Source organism: Anabrus simplex, chromosome 7 (assembly GCF_040414725.1).
Source record: "Anabrus simplex isolate iqAnaSimp1 chromosome 7, ASM4041472v1, whole genome shotgun sequence".
NCBI classification, from domain to species: Eukaryota; Metazoa; Arthropoda; class Insecta; order Orthoptera; family Tettigoniidae; genus Anabrus; species Anabrus simplex.
Genome location: NC_090271.1, coordinates 108,962,253 through 108,982,384, shown reverse-complemented (window position 1 = coordinate 108,982,384; position 20,132 = coordinate 108,962,253).

Here is a 20,132-nt window from a genome sequence, read left to right as displayed (position 1 = left end):
GGGAATAAATTCGCATTGCTGGGAATATTATTACCCCCATCATTGCATTTTTTAATACTAGATTAAGTGAATTCAAGTGCTTTCTGACAGCGTCATGCCCGTGAAGTGCCAGTTAGGATGGAATAATTGTATGAAAATGAATACCGATGAAGTCACTTAAGGAGCTAGTAGCGACCCCCGCGGTGACGTGTGACCTGCAGGTAATGGCAAGAGCGTGAGTTCCACATATAGAACTGTACCACTTTTACGGTGCAATGAGTAGCCCTTGTGTTCAGTTACAGAGCCTTCAGCTGGAACACATCAGTGTTAAAAAAAGGTAAAAAGGAATGTAATAAATATTAGAGAGGTAAGATTAATGAAACCAATTAACTGTGGGGAGCGAAGGTTACACAATTTCCACAATGAGAATAACTATTAATTACTAGCAAGATACCCGTGCTTCGCTACGGTATTATACCGAAATTTATAATTGAATGCTTATTGTTTTATATATAATCCGCCGAAATTCGCGATCTTACTGGTTATCTGAAAGAATCCGCCAAAATTCGCGATCTGACTCGTTTTCTAATAGATTACGGCAAGTTTCCTCCCATTTTTCAATCTTTCTTTCCAGCAATCGATTTCGTACTTCTCGGGCTAGGTCCAGGTATTCCACCCGGTCAGTTGGGTCCCTAAATCTTTGCCATCTTTTCCTATAAGAATTTTTAATATGGATCAAATCCTTGGAGATCCGGCGTGGTGTCTTCTTGGGTGCCTTGGCGGTACTGAATCCGCGGCTGGACTGCATTCTTAGTCATTACCCGCCCAGTACCCGTTTCCAGCGCGGTCTGCACATTTGACGACGGTCCAGAACATTATTATTATTGTCAAAAAATGCTTTCACAGCCGCAGATCTTAAAATCACAGCAATAGAACCCGCTTTTGGGTGGTTAGGCCGTGTGCATTATGCAGAGTTTCGTCCAGACGTGCCATTTGGACTCATCAGCTGGAATGGCACGCCCCTCCAGGACTCTGCTTAGCAGTAGCAGACCAAACTGCGTGGCCTCGCTGTGTTAGCAAATCAAGTTTGCTAACCTGCTAAAGGAGAAATCATTTCTCCGTTCAAAAAAAAGCTCCCCCATTGGAGATACAATGTCAAAAAATGCTTTCACAGCCGCAGATCTTAAAATCACAGCAATAGAACCCGCTTTTGGGTGGTTAGGCCGTGTGCATTATGCAGAGTTTCGTCCAGACGTGCCATTTGGACTCATCAGCTGGAATGGCACGCCCCTCCAGGACTCTGCTTAGCAGTAGCAGACCAAACTGCGTGGCCTCGCTGTGTTAGCAAATCAAGTTTGCTAACCTGCTAAAGGAGAAATCATTTCTCCGTTCAAAAAAAGCTCCCCCATTGGAGATACAATGTCAAAAAATGCTTTCACAGCCGCAGATCTTAAAATCACAGCAATAGAACCCGCTTTTGGGTGGTTAGGCCGTGTGCATTATGCAGAGTTTCGTCCAGACGTGCCATTTGGACTCATCAGCTGGAATGGCACGCCCCTCCAGGACTCTGCTTAGCAGTAGCAGACCAAACTGCGTGGCCTCGCTGTGTTAGCAAATCAAGTTTGCTAACCTGCTAAAGGAGAAATCATTTCTCCGTTCAAAAAAAGCTCCCCCATTGGAGATACAATGTCAAAAAATGCTTTCACAGCCGCAGATCTTAAAATCACAGCAATAGAACCCGCTTTTGGGTGGTTAGGCCGTGTGCATTATGCAGAGTTTCGTCCAGACGTGCCATTTGGACTCATCAGCTGGAATGGCACGCCCCTCCAGGACTCTGCTTAGCAGTAGCAGACCAAACTGCGTGGCCTCGCTGTGTTAGCAAATCAAGTTTGCTAACCTGCTAAAGGAGAAATCATTTCTCCGTTCAAAAAAAGCTCCCCCATTGGAGATACAATGTCAAAAAATGCTTTCACAGCCGCAGATCTTAAAATCACAGCAATAGAACCCGCTTTTGGGTGGTTTGGTCTGCTACTGCTAAGCAGAGTCCTGGAGGGGCGTGCCATTCCAGCTGATGAGTCCAAATGGCACGTCTGGACGAAACTCTGCATAATGCACACGGCCTAACCACCCAAAAGCGGGTTCTATTATTATTATTATTATTATTATTATTATTATTATTATTATTATTATTATTATTATTATTATTATTATTATTATTATTATTATTATTATAGATGTTCTGGACTCCACAGCAAGATGCAAGACCGCTACTTGGCGGTAAATTACATCTGCTGCCACTGTCATTGTTAACAATGTGACCAGCACCATTGTCGCGCTTAGCCAAGTATGCGGGATTTCTGGTCATACGAATGACATATTTCGTGCATTGTTGACCTTATTATAGAGGTGAACAATTGGACGGTCAATCTCATTCCTGTCGTTTATTTCAAAGGTGTTTAAATTTTTATTTATATGCCAGGAGGATCTACTGTAATCTAAGAACGTTCTCCGAAGAAAAAGATGGCTCTTGAAAACGAACCCAGGAGAGATAAAAAATGATCGGTTTATGATCAGAATAAGTACATCGGAAATCTACAGACTGTTTCCAGTCATTCGACAGGGTCAGGAATGGAATGAATAAAGGCCCCATCTGGCGGCGGCAATAGGAATTGTGCCGGCTGCCGAAGCCTGTCGCACTCCTCTGGGGCAATGGATAATGAATGACAAATGAAATGAAATGATATTGGACAGTGTTGCTGGAATGAATGATGACAGGAAAAACCGGAGTATCCGGAGAAAACCCTGTCCCGCCTCCGTTTCGTCCAGCACGAATGTCTCATGGAGTGACCGGGATTTAAACCACATAACCCAGCTGTGAGAGGCTGGCGCGCTGCCACCTGAGTAACGGAGGCTCCTTATAAGTACATTATGTACAGTAAAATCAACTATTCTCACCTCCTTTTACACCCCACCGCCGTTAAGTTTTTTACCCCCCCCCCAAAAAAAAACAGAAAGGCATGTTTCTTTATGTTTAAAGGAGATTCCAAACACCGGTTCACGTCTATTACCTTCAGTTTTGAGATATAAGTATCCCCATAAAAATAATTCACTCTTTTCACTTCCTTTCACACTCCCCCCCCCCCTCCCGCGAATTGAATTTTCTGGCAAAAACCTTGTTTCTTTAATAGTAAAGGATCTTCTAAATACCAATTATCACGACTCTAACTTCCTCAATTTTTGATTTGTGTGACCTCATGAAAGGAATTCAACTCCTTTTCAAACACCAAGGTGATTTTTCCCCCCCCCCCCCTCAAAAACGCGTTTTCATTGTTTCTAAAGGAGATCCAAATACCAATTTTCACGTCTGTAACATCTTCATTTTTGAGATATCAGTAGCTTAATTAAAATAATGGCATTCAACCCAATATTCACCCTTTTACACCCCTCCTATTGGGATTTTCCAAAAACAAAAAATACATGTTTCCTTATTTTTCAAGGAGGTTTTAAAAACCAATTTTTACATCTGTAAACTTTTCAATTTTTAAGATGTAGATACACTCATTTTAAAAATTCACCCCCCTTTCACCCCCCCCCATATTTGGATTTTCCAAAAACGAAAAAATACCTGTTTCTTTATTTTTAAAGTAGATCCCAAAAACCAATTATCAGGTCCGTAGTATCTTCAGGTTCTGAAATAAAAGTAGCCTCATTAAAGGCATTCAACCCATTTTTCACCCTTTTCCACCCTTCCTGTTGGGATTTTCCGAAAACAAAAATATACGTATTTCATTATTTTTAAAGGAGATTCTAAATACTAATGTTTTACGTCTATAAACTTTAAAAGTTTTGTGATATAGATACACTCATTTTAAATATTCACCTCCTCTCACCCCCACCCCCATTTATTGGATTTTCCAAAAACAAAAAAATACGTGTTTCTTTATTTTTAAAGGAGATCCAAAACACCAATTTTCAGGTCTGTAATATATTCAGTTTCTGAGATATAAGTATCCTCATTAAATGCATTCAACCCATTTTTCACCCCTTTCCACCTTTCCTATTGGGATTTTCCGAAAACAAAAAAAATACGTGTTTCTGTATTTTTAATGAAGATTCTAAATACCAATTTTTACATCTATAACCTTTAAAAGTTTTGAGATATAGATACACTCATTTTAAAATATTACCCCCTTTTCACCCCTCTTAATTGGGTTTTCCAGAAACAAAAAAATACATGTTTCTTTATTTTTAAAGGAGATTCCAAACACCAATTTTCAGGTCTGTAATATCTTCAGTTTCTGAGATATAAGTAGCCTTATTAAAGGCATTCAACCCCTTTTTCACCCCTTTTCACTCCTCCTATTGCGATTTTCCGAAAACAAAAAAACGTGTTTCTTTATTTTTAATGAAGATTCTAAATACAAATTTTTACATCTGCAAACTTTAAAAGTTTGGAGATATAGATTCACTCATTTTAAAAATACACCCCCTTTTCACCCTCCCATTAATTGGATTTTCAAAAAACTAAAAAATACGTGTTTCTTTATTTTTAAAAGAGATCAAAAGTACCAATATTCAGGTCTTTAATATCTTCAGTTTCTGAGATATAAGTACCGGTATACTGATTAAAGGCATTCTACCCATTTTCCCCATTTTCACCCCTCCTATTGGGATTTTCTGAAAACAAAAAAATACGTGTTTCCTTATTTTGAAATAAGATTCTAAATACCAATTTTTACATCTGTAAACTTTTAAAGTTTTGAGATATAGATACACTCATTTTAAAATTTCACCCCCCTTTTCACCCCCTTAGCGACGGAATATCCAAAAATCCTCTCTTAGCGAGCACCTACATCTTAATATGAATATATTCCCAAAATTTCATTACTTTATGTCCAGTAGTTTTGGCTCGGCGATGATGAATCAGTCAGTCAGTCAGTCAGTCAGTTAGGACAAGTTATTTTATATATATAGATTTGCGATAGTGATAAAAGTGTAACAAGCATTGCTCCGGATGTACTGCAGTGTGCAGGATTTTTAATATTGCCCTACCGTATTTCGAATTAACAGCAGTTTATTTCTCCCGTGTTTATAACTTAAGTACACAGTTCTAGTGATGAAATGAAATGATGTATGGCTTTTAGTGACAGGAGTGTCCGAGGACAAGTTCGGCTCGCCAGATGCAGATCTTTTTATTTAACGCCCGTAGGTGACCTGCGCGTCGTGATGAGGATGAAATGATGATGAAGACGACACGTACACCCAGCCCCGGTGTCAGCGAAATGAATCAATCATGGTTAAAACTACCGACCCCGCCGGGAATCGAACCCGGGACTCTGTGACCAAACGCCAGCACGCTAACCGTTTAGCCATGGAGCCGGACAGTCCTAGTGATGAGTCTGTGTTTAATCATTTTGTTTCGATGATTCTATTCCCAAATGTACGATGCAATGGATGAATGGTCAGCGTTGAGACCTTCAGTTCAGAGGTTCCCGGCTTTTATTCCCAGCCGTGTCTGATTAATTCTTCTGGCTTGGGGACTGGGTGGTCGTGTTTGTCCCAACACTTTCCTCTTCATATTCAGACAACACACCACACAGAAAAACGGATAGTGATCACATCCCTCTACATAGGGTTGGCGTCAGGAAGGGCATCCAGTCGTAAAACAAGGCCAAATCCACATGTGCTACGCAGTTCGCACCCGCGACCCCACAGATGTGGGAAAGTCAATGCCTAATTACATCATAACAGAAAACCCTGCGACTCCATATTCTGGAATGGGTGTTGTGCTGACGAAAAATTCAGCAGTGCCGGTTCGTTGCATTTGGGACAGTTGTTGTCCATACTTGAGCAAATTAAGATTACAAAAATGTTAACTGTTTATATCCTGAGCATTCATTTAAAAACTTCCCACCTTGAATTATTTTAATGGTTTTTATCTTGGTTTTGGTTCTTATTGAGCAGAAACACGTCATTTTAGGAGTGGTAGGTCTACATAAATTGCAATCCCCCTCGAAAACTAAATTTACGTGTTTTCCTCAATAAGAACAAAAAAGGAGGAAAAACCATTAAATGTATTTAAGGTGGGAAGTTTGGAAATGAACACACGGCATATTAGACGCAGATAAATTCATTTGATTGCTAACGAAATATTTTCAATATGAATCCTTAGTTTATAACTACTATTATACAATTATAGCCTGCACCCTGGTGTAGGGGTAACGTCCCTTGATTTTACACGGAGGCCACGGGTTCGATTCCCGGCCAGGTTAGGGACTTTTATCTGGCTCTGAGAGCTGGTTCGATGTCCACTCAGCCTACGTGATTGCAACTGAGGAGCTATCTGACGGTGAGATAGCGGCCTAGGTCTAGAAAGCCAAGAATAACGGCCGAGAGGATTTGTCGTGCCGACCACACGACACCTCGTGATCTGCAAGCCTTCGGGCCGAGCAGCGGTCGCTTGGTAGACCATGCCCCTTCATAGCTGTTGTGCCATGCGGTTTGGTTTGGTAATACACAATTATATTTAAAACAACAACTTTTACAACAAATGAGGAATAAAATATAAATAAATAAATAAATAAATAAATAAATAAATAAATAAATAAATAAATAAATAAATAAATAAATAAATAAATAAATAAATAAATAAATAAATAAATAAATAAATATTTTCATCCTTAACAACTCAACGCCATTACCTCTTATTAAACTGTACCTATCTTTTGTTTTAAGGGGAAACGGAACTGCATATAGTGAAGTAATATATTTTAGAATTCCATCACATTCTTTCATATCATAATAAACAAGCAGACACCGCACTGTACAGTAATTACACGTGTCCGCTACTGCCGCACTGTAATAAAAAAATCAGTCTCTTGATACCCACTCGCTAGCACAGGATGTGCTGATCTCATCCCCCTGCTCCCTTTTCTTTGAGTTGAGGCCTCGCATGCTCAAATTATATGACGAATATCTTCTGTCTACTTCCTGTATAATCTGTATCTATGTTGCTGTTTAGAATTCCTGTTTTATGTAAGTCCTTCTCCACAGGTGCGTGTCCGAATCCTATATTCTACCGCATTTCAGTAGTATTAGCTTAGTTTTATTGCGTGGTATTTTAATAACTGGTTTACCATGTTTTCATAATCATGAGAGAAGAGCAGAAGTTGGAGATTTTGAACACATTATTATTAAAGAAGTAGCCTAGAAACATCGCTTAGTGTGGAAGCACACATTTGATGACGTGCGCTATCACTGGGGCAAAACTACCGCCTTTAGCTGTGGCAGCACGCGGCTGCAAAGCTACCGTCAACGGCAAATCTACCGCGCAATTTTTCTTCCGCCCATTGTTTAAGTTCCCATTCTTTATACGCGCCACTACTGGATCGATTGTAGTAGTAAGTATGCCGCCGCGACAGGATCCGCCTAGTGTGTAACCGGCGTACTCGGCCCACAATCCGCCCAAAAGAAGTGGAAAGCGACTGGTGGCACTCGGCAAGGCCTTAAGTCAACGGCCTTTAGACGTCTACCAAAGAAGAAAAAGAACTGAGCTTCAACCAGCAATCACTTGGGAAAGTTTCAGATGGACCATGTGACTATTTCAAGAAAGATGCAGAACGTCAGGATACTTAAGGGGTGCCCTGGGATCAGACTACTACGCACCAAAAATAAAACTGAGGTTCCTAACCAGAAACACAAAGAAGATCCGATTATTGAATGTCACTAAGTTTGTCATGGAAAGACGGAAAACCTGCACTGAGTTCATAGAGAAAATGGAGGCAATGGAATATAACAACCTGGGATCAACTAAGAGATAACTTAGTCGAAATGGCTACAGAGAATTCCCCGTTAGGGAAACAGAGGAATCGCACCTGCAGGGCAATTGACTGCGGCCAAACGTTCACCCGGAGAGAAATAGTTTAATTGGGATGGAATTTACAGAACTTCTAGACAAGAAGGGATATGTTCGTCGAACAGCGCTGACTAACCTCTTGTACCATCAGATAAGTGAAGCGACAGTACTCCCGGGACCAATGAAACTGACACAGCAGAACGAAGACTTCAGATGCTGCCTAACCGGGTCAGTAAACGCGTGCTAGATTCACCCACAAAGACGTGGGTTTGATTTATCTATGTTAAGTACAGAACAATAATGGCTGCCGCCAGTGCGATCCGAACCCACAATCTCCCGATTTCGCGTCGGTTGCTCTATCTAATTCAGTTATGGTGGTCTAGGTCAGATTTGTTCTGTTGGGAAGAATCTAAGCTACTGTATGACAACTGATAGGTGAGAGAGGCTAGAGAGAAAGTCAGTAAATCTCCGGACCTTAATATCAGAAAGTAATTCAGTAAGATGCTATTATATGTCACTGACAACCATAAAAACGCTGTTGAATTAAATTAAACGCATACGAATTCTGTATTAGATGAAGTACATTGGTGTCAAAACAAACCAACCTACGAGGCACAGCAAGCCAGGCGAACAAGTTGTCCAAGATCAGTTCCAAACAGTAATTATCGGCGACTTCTCGCTCACTTGCTGGTTGTTGATCCTTCGATCAAGCGTGAAATCGTCTTGTTCCGCACGAGCCCTCTTGTAAGGAGAAGGAGGAGAGACATCATCTCAATCACACAATCTCTCCATGATCGGTTCCATCACAAATAACTTATATTATTCAGAATTCATTCCTTCGAGCTGATAGTTTTTAAATACATGTTTGGTTTAATTTACTTTTAATTCTAATTAACCACATATACATTTTGAAAAATACCGTCAACTCAGTACTTAGGAGAGTGGTAGGTCAATGACATTGTCACTAGCTTTTCATCAAGACACCCAATGTATGCGAGAATTTTGATAAAAAGAAAGTAAACTTGGTGCAACTCTTTGCAGTGGAGATGCGGTTTCCGATACTGCCGGAGATTTGATGGATCTAGAGATATTTCAAGTGGACTTCCTCAATAACTCGCGCTATATAGTGCTCCCCATTGAGTTTTTTTGCTAGTTGCTTTACGTCACACCGACACAGATCTTATGGTGACGATGGGACAGGAAAGGGCTAGGAATGGGAAGGAAGCGGCCTTGGCCTTAATTAAGGTACAGCCCCAGCATTTGCCTGGTGTGAAAATGGGAAACCACGGAAAACCATTTGCTCCCCATTGAATATACTGTAACCTATAAGCATTTTTTGTTACGCGATCAGTATGTACAAATGGCCCTATCGTTACCATATACCAGCCCTCCTGCCAATTTTAAGTATCTGGCGGCACTGGGAATCGAATCCGGGCGTATGAAGACGACAGCTAATAGCGCTAACCCTTACGCTACGGAGATGGTCTTTATGTGAGAAATTACATCCCTAAAGAGTTGGATTCTTGTCCGCCTCATAGTGTGATTAGCTGCCACCCTCTGAGGTCCTGGTTCGATTCCCGGCTCTGCCACGAAATATAAAAATGTGGTACGAGTGCTGGAAAGGGTTCCACTCAGCCTCGAGAGGTCAACTGAGTAGAGCGGGAGTTATATTCCCTCCTCAGCTATCCTCGAAGTGGTTTTCCGTGGTTTCCCACTTCTTCCCCAGGCAAATGCCGGGATGATACCTAACTTAGCTCACGGTCGTTCCCTTACCTCTTCCTTGTCTATCCCTTCCAATCTTCCCATCGCCTCACGAGGCCCCTGTTCAGCATAGCAGGTGAGGCCGCCTGGGCGAGGTACTGGTCCTCCTTCCCAGTTGTATCCCCTGACCTTAAGTCTCATGATCCGGCGCACTACCCTTTAGGCAGTAGAGGTGGGGTCCGTCGCTGAGTCCGAGGGAAAAACCAAGCCTGGAGGGTAAACGGATTATGAAAGAGTCGGATCCTAGATAAAACTGTAATTTTCTATGAACATGATTACGATATAGGCATTAACATAAAACACCGAACTTCCTTATTTTCTTGCTTAATTAATTAATTAATAATAGCGTGTGGCTTCCGGACAGGCCCGTGCAGGTCTTTCAATTTCACGGCGTATAGGCGACCTGCGTGTCTATGAGGATGGGGCCCTACCGGTGATGAATTCTATTGCTTAAGACGGCGAACACACCCAGCCCCCGAGCCATTGGAATTAACCAATTAAGGTTAAAATCCACGACCCGGGCGGGAATCGAACCCGGGACCCTGTGCATCAAAGGCCAGCACGCTAACCATTTAGCCATGGAGCCAGACAATTCATTAATTGATCACTTGTGTTTAGCTCACCTTATCAATCCGTCATAAGCATTCTCTCCATTCATTTCCCAGGTATTGTTTATGCCTTCGCAGCATTCTTCGTTCTTTCGTGATCTTTTTACCAATTATCTGAACTCGGCACCTTGTTAAGATTTGGTCCAGTTTTACGGCCGAATACATTTCCCGACATCAACCCAATGTGGAGGTTTATATTCACTATTGCGTGTTCCCGGGATGGTTTTTGGTGCGATGTATTGCATGTAAATGTGCAGTAAGATGACCACAAGTATCCATCCCCCGTTCTAGATGAAATCTCCGATCCGGACGGAAATCGAATCCGGGAACCTTTGACCCGAAGGCTACTTCAACCAAGAAGCCGGGCTTATTCCCTCCCTGGAATAGAGCAATTTGCATCACATGCTGACAATGCACATTTTTCTTGTTCCTGTGCAAATATGAATGAGAACACAATTTCAAGAGATTTCGACCGAACCTAAATCACAAGGAACCTCTTAGATATTGGTTGTATATTGAATAAGACGGAAATTTCAGCTTTCCCTCAATAATTAACGTTGCTCTCATTCCCGAAGTAGGCTGAGTCAACCTCGAGGATCTTGTGCCTCTTTTTTTTGCTATTTGCTTTACGTCGCACCGACACAGATAGGTCTTATGGCGACGATGGGACAGGGAAGGCCTAGGAATGGGAAGGAAGCGGCCGTGGCCTTAATTAAGGTACAGCCCCAGCATTTGCCTGGTGTGAAAATGGGAAACCACGGAAAACCATCTTCAGGGCTGCCGACAGTGGGGTTCAAACCCACTATCTCCCGATTACTGGATACTGACCGCACTTAAGCGACTGCCTTGTGCCTCTCTAAAAGGGGAAATCTCATTTCAAAGTTTTCAGCATCCTCATGGAATAAAACTCACGTTCTTCTAATAGAATCTAGCAATGTCTTACCATGTAGCCTCTGGAGTTCAAAACATGAAAATATCTCTGTTCTTTTCCTGCAGATAGAGCAACAATTAAGTAAATGATTGGGTTATGCACGATGTTGTAGCCTGTAAGTACAGTATTTCTTGATTTCTTTTTATTAAAATGAAAGCCATTTTCTTTTCAGTTTCGACTTGGTCAATCTATATATACAAAGCAGAATGTCTGTCTGTCTGTCTGTCTGTCTGTCTGTCTGTCTGTCTGTACTAATTTGAACCAAATTTTGTATACTTAACTTACATCTGTGATGGTACATACGTATATCATACCCCCGCACTGTACTTATTACAGCGTATTATTATTATTATTATTATTATTATTATTATTATTATTATTATTATTATTATTATTTTAGGACCATGCGGGTAGCCCCATCTACAAGAAATTTTAACATCCCTTCTCCATAATAATATTCTTTCACGATCAGAGGAAGTGCTTACTCTCTTGATTGACATGGCTGCATACAATGACATTACTAAGGACGAAAATAACACAGTTAGATCCGAACATTAACGAAAATGTTAGTCGACTAGCAACTTGCTAAGTACAGAAAGTATTGCGGGCTAGGGTAAGCCTTCGCCTGCAATTATTGGAGCGATCATTTAATGATTTGATTTTATGATTAAAGTTGTCTGAACTTAAAGACCTATCGATGTCTCATGATCCACCGGCAGGTAGTTCCGGAGAGAACAAACAAACATGAAGCAAATTGGTCCAGTGGAACGGACGGACGGATTTGTCAAATCTGTTTTAGTAAACTCTTTTAATATATAATAATAATAATAATAATAATAATAATAATAATAATAATAATAATAATACCGGGCTAGTTGGCCATGCGCGTAGAGGTCCGCGGCTGTAAGCTTGCATCTGGGAGATAGTAGGTTCGAATCCCACTATCGACAGCCCTGAAGATGGTTTTCCGTGGTTTCTCATTTTCACACCAGGCAAATGCCTTAATTAAGGTCACGGCCGCTTCCTTCCAACTCCTAGGCCTTTCCTATCCCATCGTCGCCATAAGACCTATCTGTGTCGGTGCGACGTACAGCCCCTAGAATAATAATAATAATAATAATAATAATAATAATAATAATAATAATAATAATAATAATAATACGCTATAATAAATAGAGTGCGGGGGTTATGATATATGTACCATCACAGATGAAAAACCATTTTATGTTAAATTATGTGGACTTAATAAATGTAGAAATGTTTTGAATTTAACTCATTGCACTCCATCTACAGTACAGTGGAAATTAGTCCGTTTCATACTTTCCCCAATGGTTAGCAGGAATGTGCTCTACATTGCTAATTTTTAGCCTCCTCGCTCTCTATCCATTCTCTGCACTGTTGTTCATTAGAAATTAATCTCTGCGTCGATTTTCTTTAGTATACAAGGGTATTTATTTGGATGAGTGTCACTTTCGAGGAATTTTGAGGTTTCCTCTTGCGATTAGAAATATCTATGTCTTCAATGGATACGACTTCGAGAAAGCGTAATGCGACTGTATCATATATCTCACAAAACTTCCGTGACACAAACAGAGTTTATTAATATTTTCTTAATCTTGCCTTAGTTTTAGTTTCAACACACTGGTAAACTTAAATTTATATATTTTGTGATAAGTGCAGTATAGTTTTTCATTCATATTTTTGTGCACACATCATTGAAAATGTAGCTTTCACGGAATTTTCAGTCTCATTTGGCGAAGCTGCTGAGGTACTGATTTATGACAATCAGAGCACGAATAGTGCGTCTGGATGCTTTGAAGAGTGCTTCTTATAGGGCCAGTTATGCTGCAATAGAAATTTCGGGCTCATTGAGGAAAGCAATTGGAAACTACCGCTCCAATCAGATTCCCTAGTACGCCTCATTATAGCTCTGCCTTTTTTTTTGCATAACTTTCGGATGGTTTTTTTTTGAGGAGGGAACCCGCTGACAATTTAACAGACAGCACGGTTTTAGAAGTGTGATGTTTAAAATGCTGACAGGGTTTCTTAGGAACGTGACCTGTTGTAGTAGCGAATGCAGCTAAGGGAAGATTGCTATTTTAAGTACTAAACGGAAGGCTGTTTGCTCTTTTGAAGGCGCTCTATTGATTTTTGCCTTGCATATTAACTGCACTGGCGGAGTGGATTCTAGCAATGTGGGTCAGGGAAGAAACTTAAATGCAAATTTAACTAGACCTACGTCTTGTTTCCATTTAGAGGTTGGCTAATAGTGTCCTTGTCTACTGCTTTCTCCGTTTATTGAAGGTAACATTAGCAAAACACATTCTTTCAGAGGCGATGAATGATTACGTTGAAATAGTATATCGTCGTTGCCGGGACAAAACCTCCTGTGTGAAATATTGTAGCTTAGAACTTTGGCCGGTAAGGTTCTGTCATCTAAGGTGCAATATTGTGTGACAGTTGTCAAGGCATTCCCGCTCTTCATAATGCATGTGCTGCGGGTCAGCATATCTCCAAAATTATTAACACATAGGAGGTTTCGTCCCGGCAACGACGATGTATGTCTCACCCTTGAGTGTACAGTATGTGCTTTCGGACAACAGATACAAACTAGTATCATCGAAAAGTATCATCGATCAGTTTTCATATCGATGGGAGTGAAAGCAGGGTGGACATAGGATATTTTATTCATAAGCTGAAAGTGATAGACATGAGGTTATCGAGAATTAATACTGGTACACGCAGATGGGAAGATATGGGTTAAGGATTGAATTCGAGGAATAAAGCGGCTTTGTTGGTGGGGATCATGTAAAGCGAATGGAGGAGGACAGGTTACCTAGGAAAACGATGGACTGAAAAGTGGAGGGTAAGAGTAGCACAGGGAGACTACGATGACGATGGTTAAATTTTAAACTACAAGAAGTGTGGAACTAAATGAGGCCGTAAAGCTAGCTGCAAATGGACGATTGAGGAGGCCATTAGTTATCTCACAGAGGCTTGTGGACTGAATGCTGAAGGGCATAACAGTAAATCAAGCAAGTGAGCTTGTAGATTTACACTAACAATTGACTTGATTATAGCCAGTGGACGACTAGTTTTATGTGAAATCCGAACCACAGGAACGTGACTTTTCATTTCAAAACTCGCACATGCATTGGTCGGGATTCGAACCTTGGCCAGTTTGGGGAGAAGCCAGTGACTAGGCCTATTTTACTCGGCTATCATACCCCGAAAGGTTTTAGGTATGTAATAAAGGTATACGCAAATGCATTGTCCAAATCCTTGGCTGAATTGTCAGCGTTGAGGCCTGCGATTCCCAGCCGGGTCAGGGTTTTAATCGTGTCTGATGAATTCTTCCGGCTCGAGGACTGGTCGTTTGTTCCAACGCTCTCCTTTTCAAATTCCGACAACACACCACACTACCAGCTACCACAGAAACACGCAATAGTGAATACATCCCTCCCTATAGGGTTGATGTCGGGAAGGTCATCCTGTAGTAAAACACGGCCAAATCTACATGTGTAACACAGTTCGCGCCCGCGACCACAGGTGTGAGAAAAGCGGTACAGGAAGTAAAGGAAGAATAATAAAAAGAATGAAGATATATTTATGTCCCCTCCTCTGTTCTGTAAGGCTCTGTCATTAGTGGAGCTCTGTACTTGCGCTAGTGTGAGACGTAATTTACTTGACACTCCTAGTGCTCTGTGACAAACCCATCAGGGTTAAGTACACTATTGATCAATAAATATTTATTCTTGAAATCGTATTGTAGGTGTGTGCGGAAGTATTACAAATGATCTCCGGAAGGTTCTATACAGTCGAAACCATATGGCTGTGCTTTGTTTGAAGAGTAGCGTGCAACTGGATTTTAAAAAAGAAAATTAAAAGACATTACGAAAGCACTCTCTTCTGATGAAAAAATGAAATTAGGATAGTCTGAAATATCGCAAGACGAATTATAACGCGTGTCACAGAATTTCCTTCGAAGATATCAGGTCTGCATGAACGAAAGTGGAAATCATTTTCAGCATCTGCTATGCCATTAAGGCAATAAAATGAAAATCATTGCTCCTTTTCATTTCTTTCATGTTTTTATGATAATGATAATGTTTCCCAATTTCTTCTTGGTGAAGGAAGCAGCGGCTCTCTTCAGAGGGAAGAACTAATAGGGTTCTCGGGGGAATACAGCCTGACTTTTCCTTCACCTCACTATCCACGCCTCTTTTGAGTTTGCTGTAAACTCTTGTTTGGTGTTCGGTGTATGTAAAGTAATGGATGTATGTTTGTAAGTACTCTGTGAGTAAATAACCCCGGGACTGAAGCTAATCACCCTAGCCTGAAGTAGAATTTGATGCAAACATGCTGTTCACGTAAATCTTCCTGTTCACTATTCGTAGAGAGCACATAGTTACAAGCAAAAATGTACCGTCAATTCCTATGCATAGTACGTATTGGTTTTCAGCACACTGATTAATCATGACATGCACATGGGATTTCCATCTTGGAATCAGGTAAGCCTGCCAATGACCCAAGCAGTTATAGACCAATTGCCCTTCTTAGTTGCTGTTTTGAGAGACTACAGAATCAGCGCAACTATTTTTCAGGATATTTCAGTTGATCAAGCCGGATTCAGGCCAGATCGCAGCTGCTGCGATCAAGTGCTTTCACTGACATTCCACATTGAAGCAGGTTTCCAGAAACAACTCAAGACCTCAGTCCCATTCATTGATCTTACAGCAGCATTTGGCACTGTCTGTAGGGAAGGATTAACTTACAAGCTTCTTCGAATTGTACCCTGTAGGACCATAGTGCAGGTTATACATAATATGCTAAATGACAGAAGATTCAGAGTGTGTACGGGAAACAGTATGAGTGCAGAAAGGAATCTCAAGAATTGAATACCTCAAGGATCGGTACTGTATCCCCTACTGTTCACTTTGTATATTTCAGATCATCCAGAAACATCATCACAAAAATTCTGTTATGCTGATGATATAACGCTCGCTACTCAACATCGAGACCTTAGTGTGGCAGAAGAAGCGCTACAAAGAGATCTGATTTCACTTGAATCGTACTTTAAGAAATGGTTACTGAATCCTAACCCTAACAAAACAGAAGTGTCATTTTTTCATCTGAATAATCGCCAACTGGCGTTAAACTTCACATTTGTTTTTGTCATCGTAAACTTCAGCACAGCTGGTATCCAAAATATTTGGGCATTACATTTGATCGCACACGATCTTACAAACATCATCTTATGAATCTGCCCAAAAAGCTCAAAGCACATAATAATATCCTTCAGAAATTATGTGGCTGAAGTTGAGGTTCCTCAGCACTAGTTTTCTCCTGTGCTGAGTACTGTGCACCAGTTTGGCTGAATAGCCCGTATACAAGACTCATTAATACTCAACTGAATGTTAGCATGCGGTTAATATCTGGTACTATCCAGGCCACACCCCTTTATTGGCTCCCCATTCTGTCAGGTATAATGCCTCCTGATTGAAGAAGATCAAATGCTCTCATTCGAGAGTACAAGAAGATTGGAATGAACCCTCGACTGCCTGTTTTGGATGATATTCCCGCTCTCAAGATAACGAGACTCAAGTCACGTCGTCCATCTTTGCGTGATGTTGTCACATTGGCTGATGGGGATTTTCACCCTTTAGAAGAATGGAGAAGTCGCTCGAAAATTGCCACAGACAGTTCCCTACGCAACATCTTTTCTGGTGAACATCTTCCTGGTGGACATCATCTACCGCGTAAGCTTTGGACCATTCTGAATCGGGCGAGAACAAATTATGGACGATGCAGGGATGCCCTTTATAAGTGGAAATATATTTCATCACGAGAATGCGACTGTGGTGCCTCTCGGCAGACGATCCACCATATTGTAAGTGAATGTGTAAGACGATCCTACACAGGTAGCCCGAGTGACTTTCTGGAACCAACAGAGGAAGCCATAGAGCGGATCACCCAACTGGACATTCTACTATAACTAAATCTTGCTCCCAAGAAACATGTTTCTTGTCTGTGCATATTTTTAAATTTGTATACTTTAATATATGTATTTAACTTATTGCCATAGCCCTATAATAATAATAATAATAATAATAATAATAATAATAATAATAATAATAATGCACACAATATGCTTTACGTCGCACCGACACAGATAGGTCTAACGGCGACGATAGCATAAGAAAGGACTAGGACTTGGAAGGAGGATACCTTGGCTTTAATTAAGGTACAACTCCGGCATTTGTCTGATGTGAAAATGGGAAACCAAAGAAATCCATTTTCATGGCTACTGACAGCAGGGTTTGAACCCACTATCCCCCGAATGCAAGTTGAGAGCTACGCGAGCGAAACCACGCGACCACTTGCTCGGTATTTGCGGTACTGTTTTTGCCTGTAACAATAGTAACTTACACACAAGAGCGAGGAGTACAGTACGGAAATTAAACGACAAGATAACCTATGTAAGAGTCGCTCAAATAAAAAAAAGTCCATGGTATTTTATAAGTTTCTCGCAGGTTCGCTTTTTTTCAGAAACAATTAGATGATGCTATGCATCACTTCACGCAGCGCCAAAATTGGTTGCTTTTTAAAAATTATTGCTCCGTTCTGTAGTTAAAGGTGTAAACTGTTTACTGTCCGAACTTTTGTTTTCAACATGGTTTCACAGAAAATGAATTTTGACCTAACGCCAACCCCTCAGTCATTATATAGAATATTGTTTTGAAACATTTGATTTGAGCAATTTGTGGTGAAATTCTAAAGTTTAAAACTTCCTGTTCTATTTAGTCGTAAAATTGCAGGCATTTTTGAAAGAGGTCTGTAGACGAATATGATCAGTATAACACGCAATGTGGTATTGGACAGATTATAATCCTGTACTTAAATAGGTAATAATTTTTTTTAAAAAGTACCATATTGTACACTCTACTGAACTTAGAAAAACAAAAAGGTACCGCAATAATGCATCAAATGAGTAAGCGCCGTTATCTCAGATTGAGACAATATATTTCAAATATCACTGACATTGATATATAAGGCGTGATCAAAATGTTTCCGTTCGAGGGGGTTGCTGCAGCGGACATGCAACGTAGCGCGACTCCGTTGGGGGTACGTAAGCACGGTCATGTAGGTAAAGGCAAGGTACGTAGAATACAAGGTAGGGATCACGAGAGAAGTGCGCAGCAGCAAAGCAGAGCTGTGACGTCACGCAGGACCCTTGCGTTGAATCTGCTCTGAATGAGGTAGAGGTAGTTCGAATAAGAATCGCTGTACACGCAGAAGCTAGGTGCTAATAATACACGATAGTAACATATGTGGTGTATAAGAAAGCGTGTGTGTTTTATTGAGGCTCAATGCTTCCGAGGCGATAAGAAATTCCATCTGTTCTCCGAAAGATTATGAAACACTACGCCCAAATATGTTACATGCTACTGATGAACTCGATCAAAACACGGATATCGTGTGCCAGTCTAAGGCCAGCGTTGAGCCCACAACATCCAATTCTTTACCAGAGGATGAGCAAGGGTTCGTTTAAGCCCTTGAAGAGCTAGTAAAACAGCTCGAACAGTCGCGAAACCAAGGATCGTGATGAGCTGGTTGAAAACTTCACTGGCTGTATTGTAGCTTTTAGGGTAAAGAAGAAGAACATCGATATAGAAAGCAATTACGGAGAGAAAACAGGTCAAACTACAAGGGGTGGAAATTAGATATCAAAGAGTTCAATTTTTTTGCAAGTTGCTTTACGTCGCACCGACACAGGTGTTATGGCGACGATGGGACAGGAAAGGGCTTGGAGTGGGAAGGAAGCGTCCGTGGCCTTAATTAAGGTACAGCCGCAGCATTTGCTTGGTGTGAAAACGGGAAACCACGGAAAACCATCTTCAGGGCTGCCGACAGTGGGGTTCGAACCCACTAACTCCCGAATACTGGCCGCACTTAAGCAACTGCAGCTATCGAGCTCGGGAAAGAACTGAAAGAGGGTTCTAACATCATCACAAACCTTACGGATATCCTGAAGAAGAAATTCCCCGAAATTTATGAGCTTGCAAGTTCCTTTGTGAGAAGCCGTTCTTTTATTCGAATGGACGCTTTAAACAAAAGTATGACGTTGAAGAGACTGGGTTTCAGTTAATACAATACCGATAAAGAAAGAAGAAAAGCAAAGAAATTCCACTGATGCTATGTGTACCGGGCGGTACACCTCCACGCCGCTAATTTAAAATGTGCGCCAGTTGAAACTCCTCTGCTGGAGGAAGTCTGAACTTTATTGACGGTATTAATTTTCTACTTTCACAGAAGATGTCACTACCTGTAAATTTCGGAGTTTTAGAACTGTGTCATTTTTGATGTGTTTTTGTTTTGCTTGAAGTAAGAAGTGTGAACTTTCTCTTCTAGAGGACACTACTGAAGAACTACAATAGTGCATCCTAGTGCGAAGAAAAAGAACTGTTCTTTGGAGAAATTTTTATTTCAAAAGTTTGTTTCTTGTTAAATTTCCTTCTGTTATGGTTTAAGTTGGCTGTATACCCCTCTCTTTCTCCTTGTTTTGTATTCAACCAATCCCGAATTTCTTAACTTAATTTTCCACCAATAATGTGTTTCTTCTTGATCTTGTGTAGGGGTTTCTCTTTATTCTCCAATAAAGTTATTGTGGGCGGGTGTTCTCATTCCCCTAATGCCTAGAACCTTCCGCGAGAGTATATAAACTGCTGATTTTAGGGTCTCCGAGCCACTTCTGTTCCATCTTTCAGTGTGTAAAGTACATAGAAGGGGGCGGGAAGCGCCTCTTTCTTCTCCAGCTGTTCAACACCAGGTAATGGCCTCTTAATAACTTCTTTTCTTGCTAGGTCGGCAGTTTAACTCTCGGGGCGGGTTCGAAGCGTTTCCACTATGTAACCTTTTCCTAAAATATAACTACTCTTTTCATCTATTCTCTTTTAAAGCTGCATTTTGGGATAGAGAGTGCTAACCCTCTCAAGCT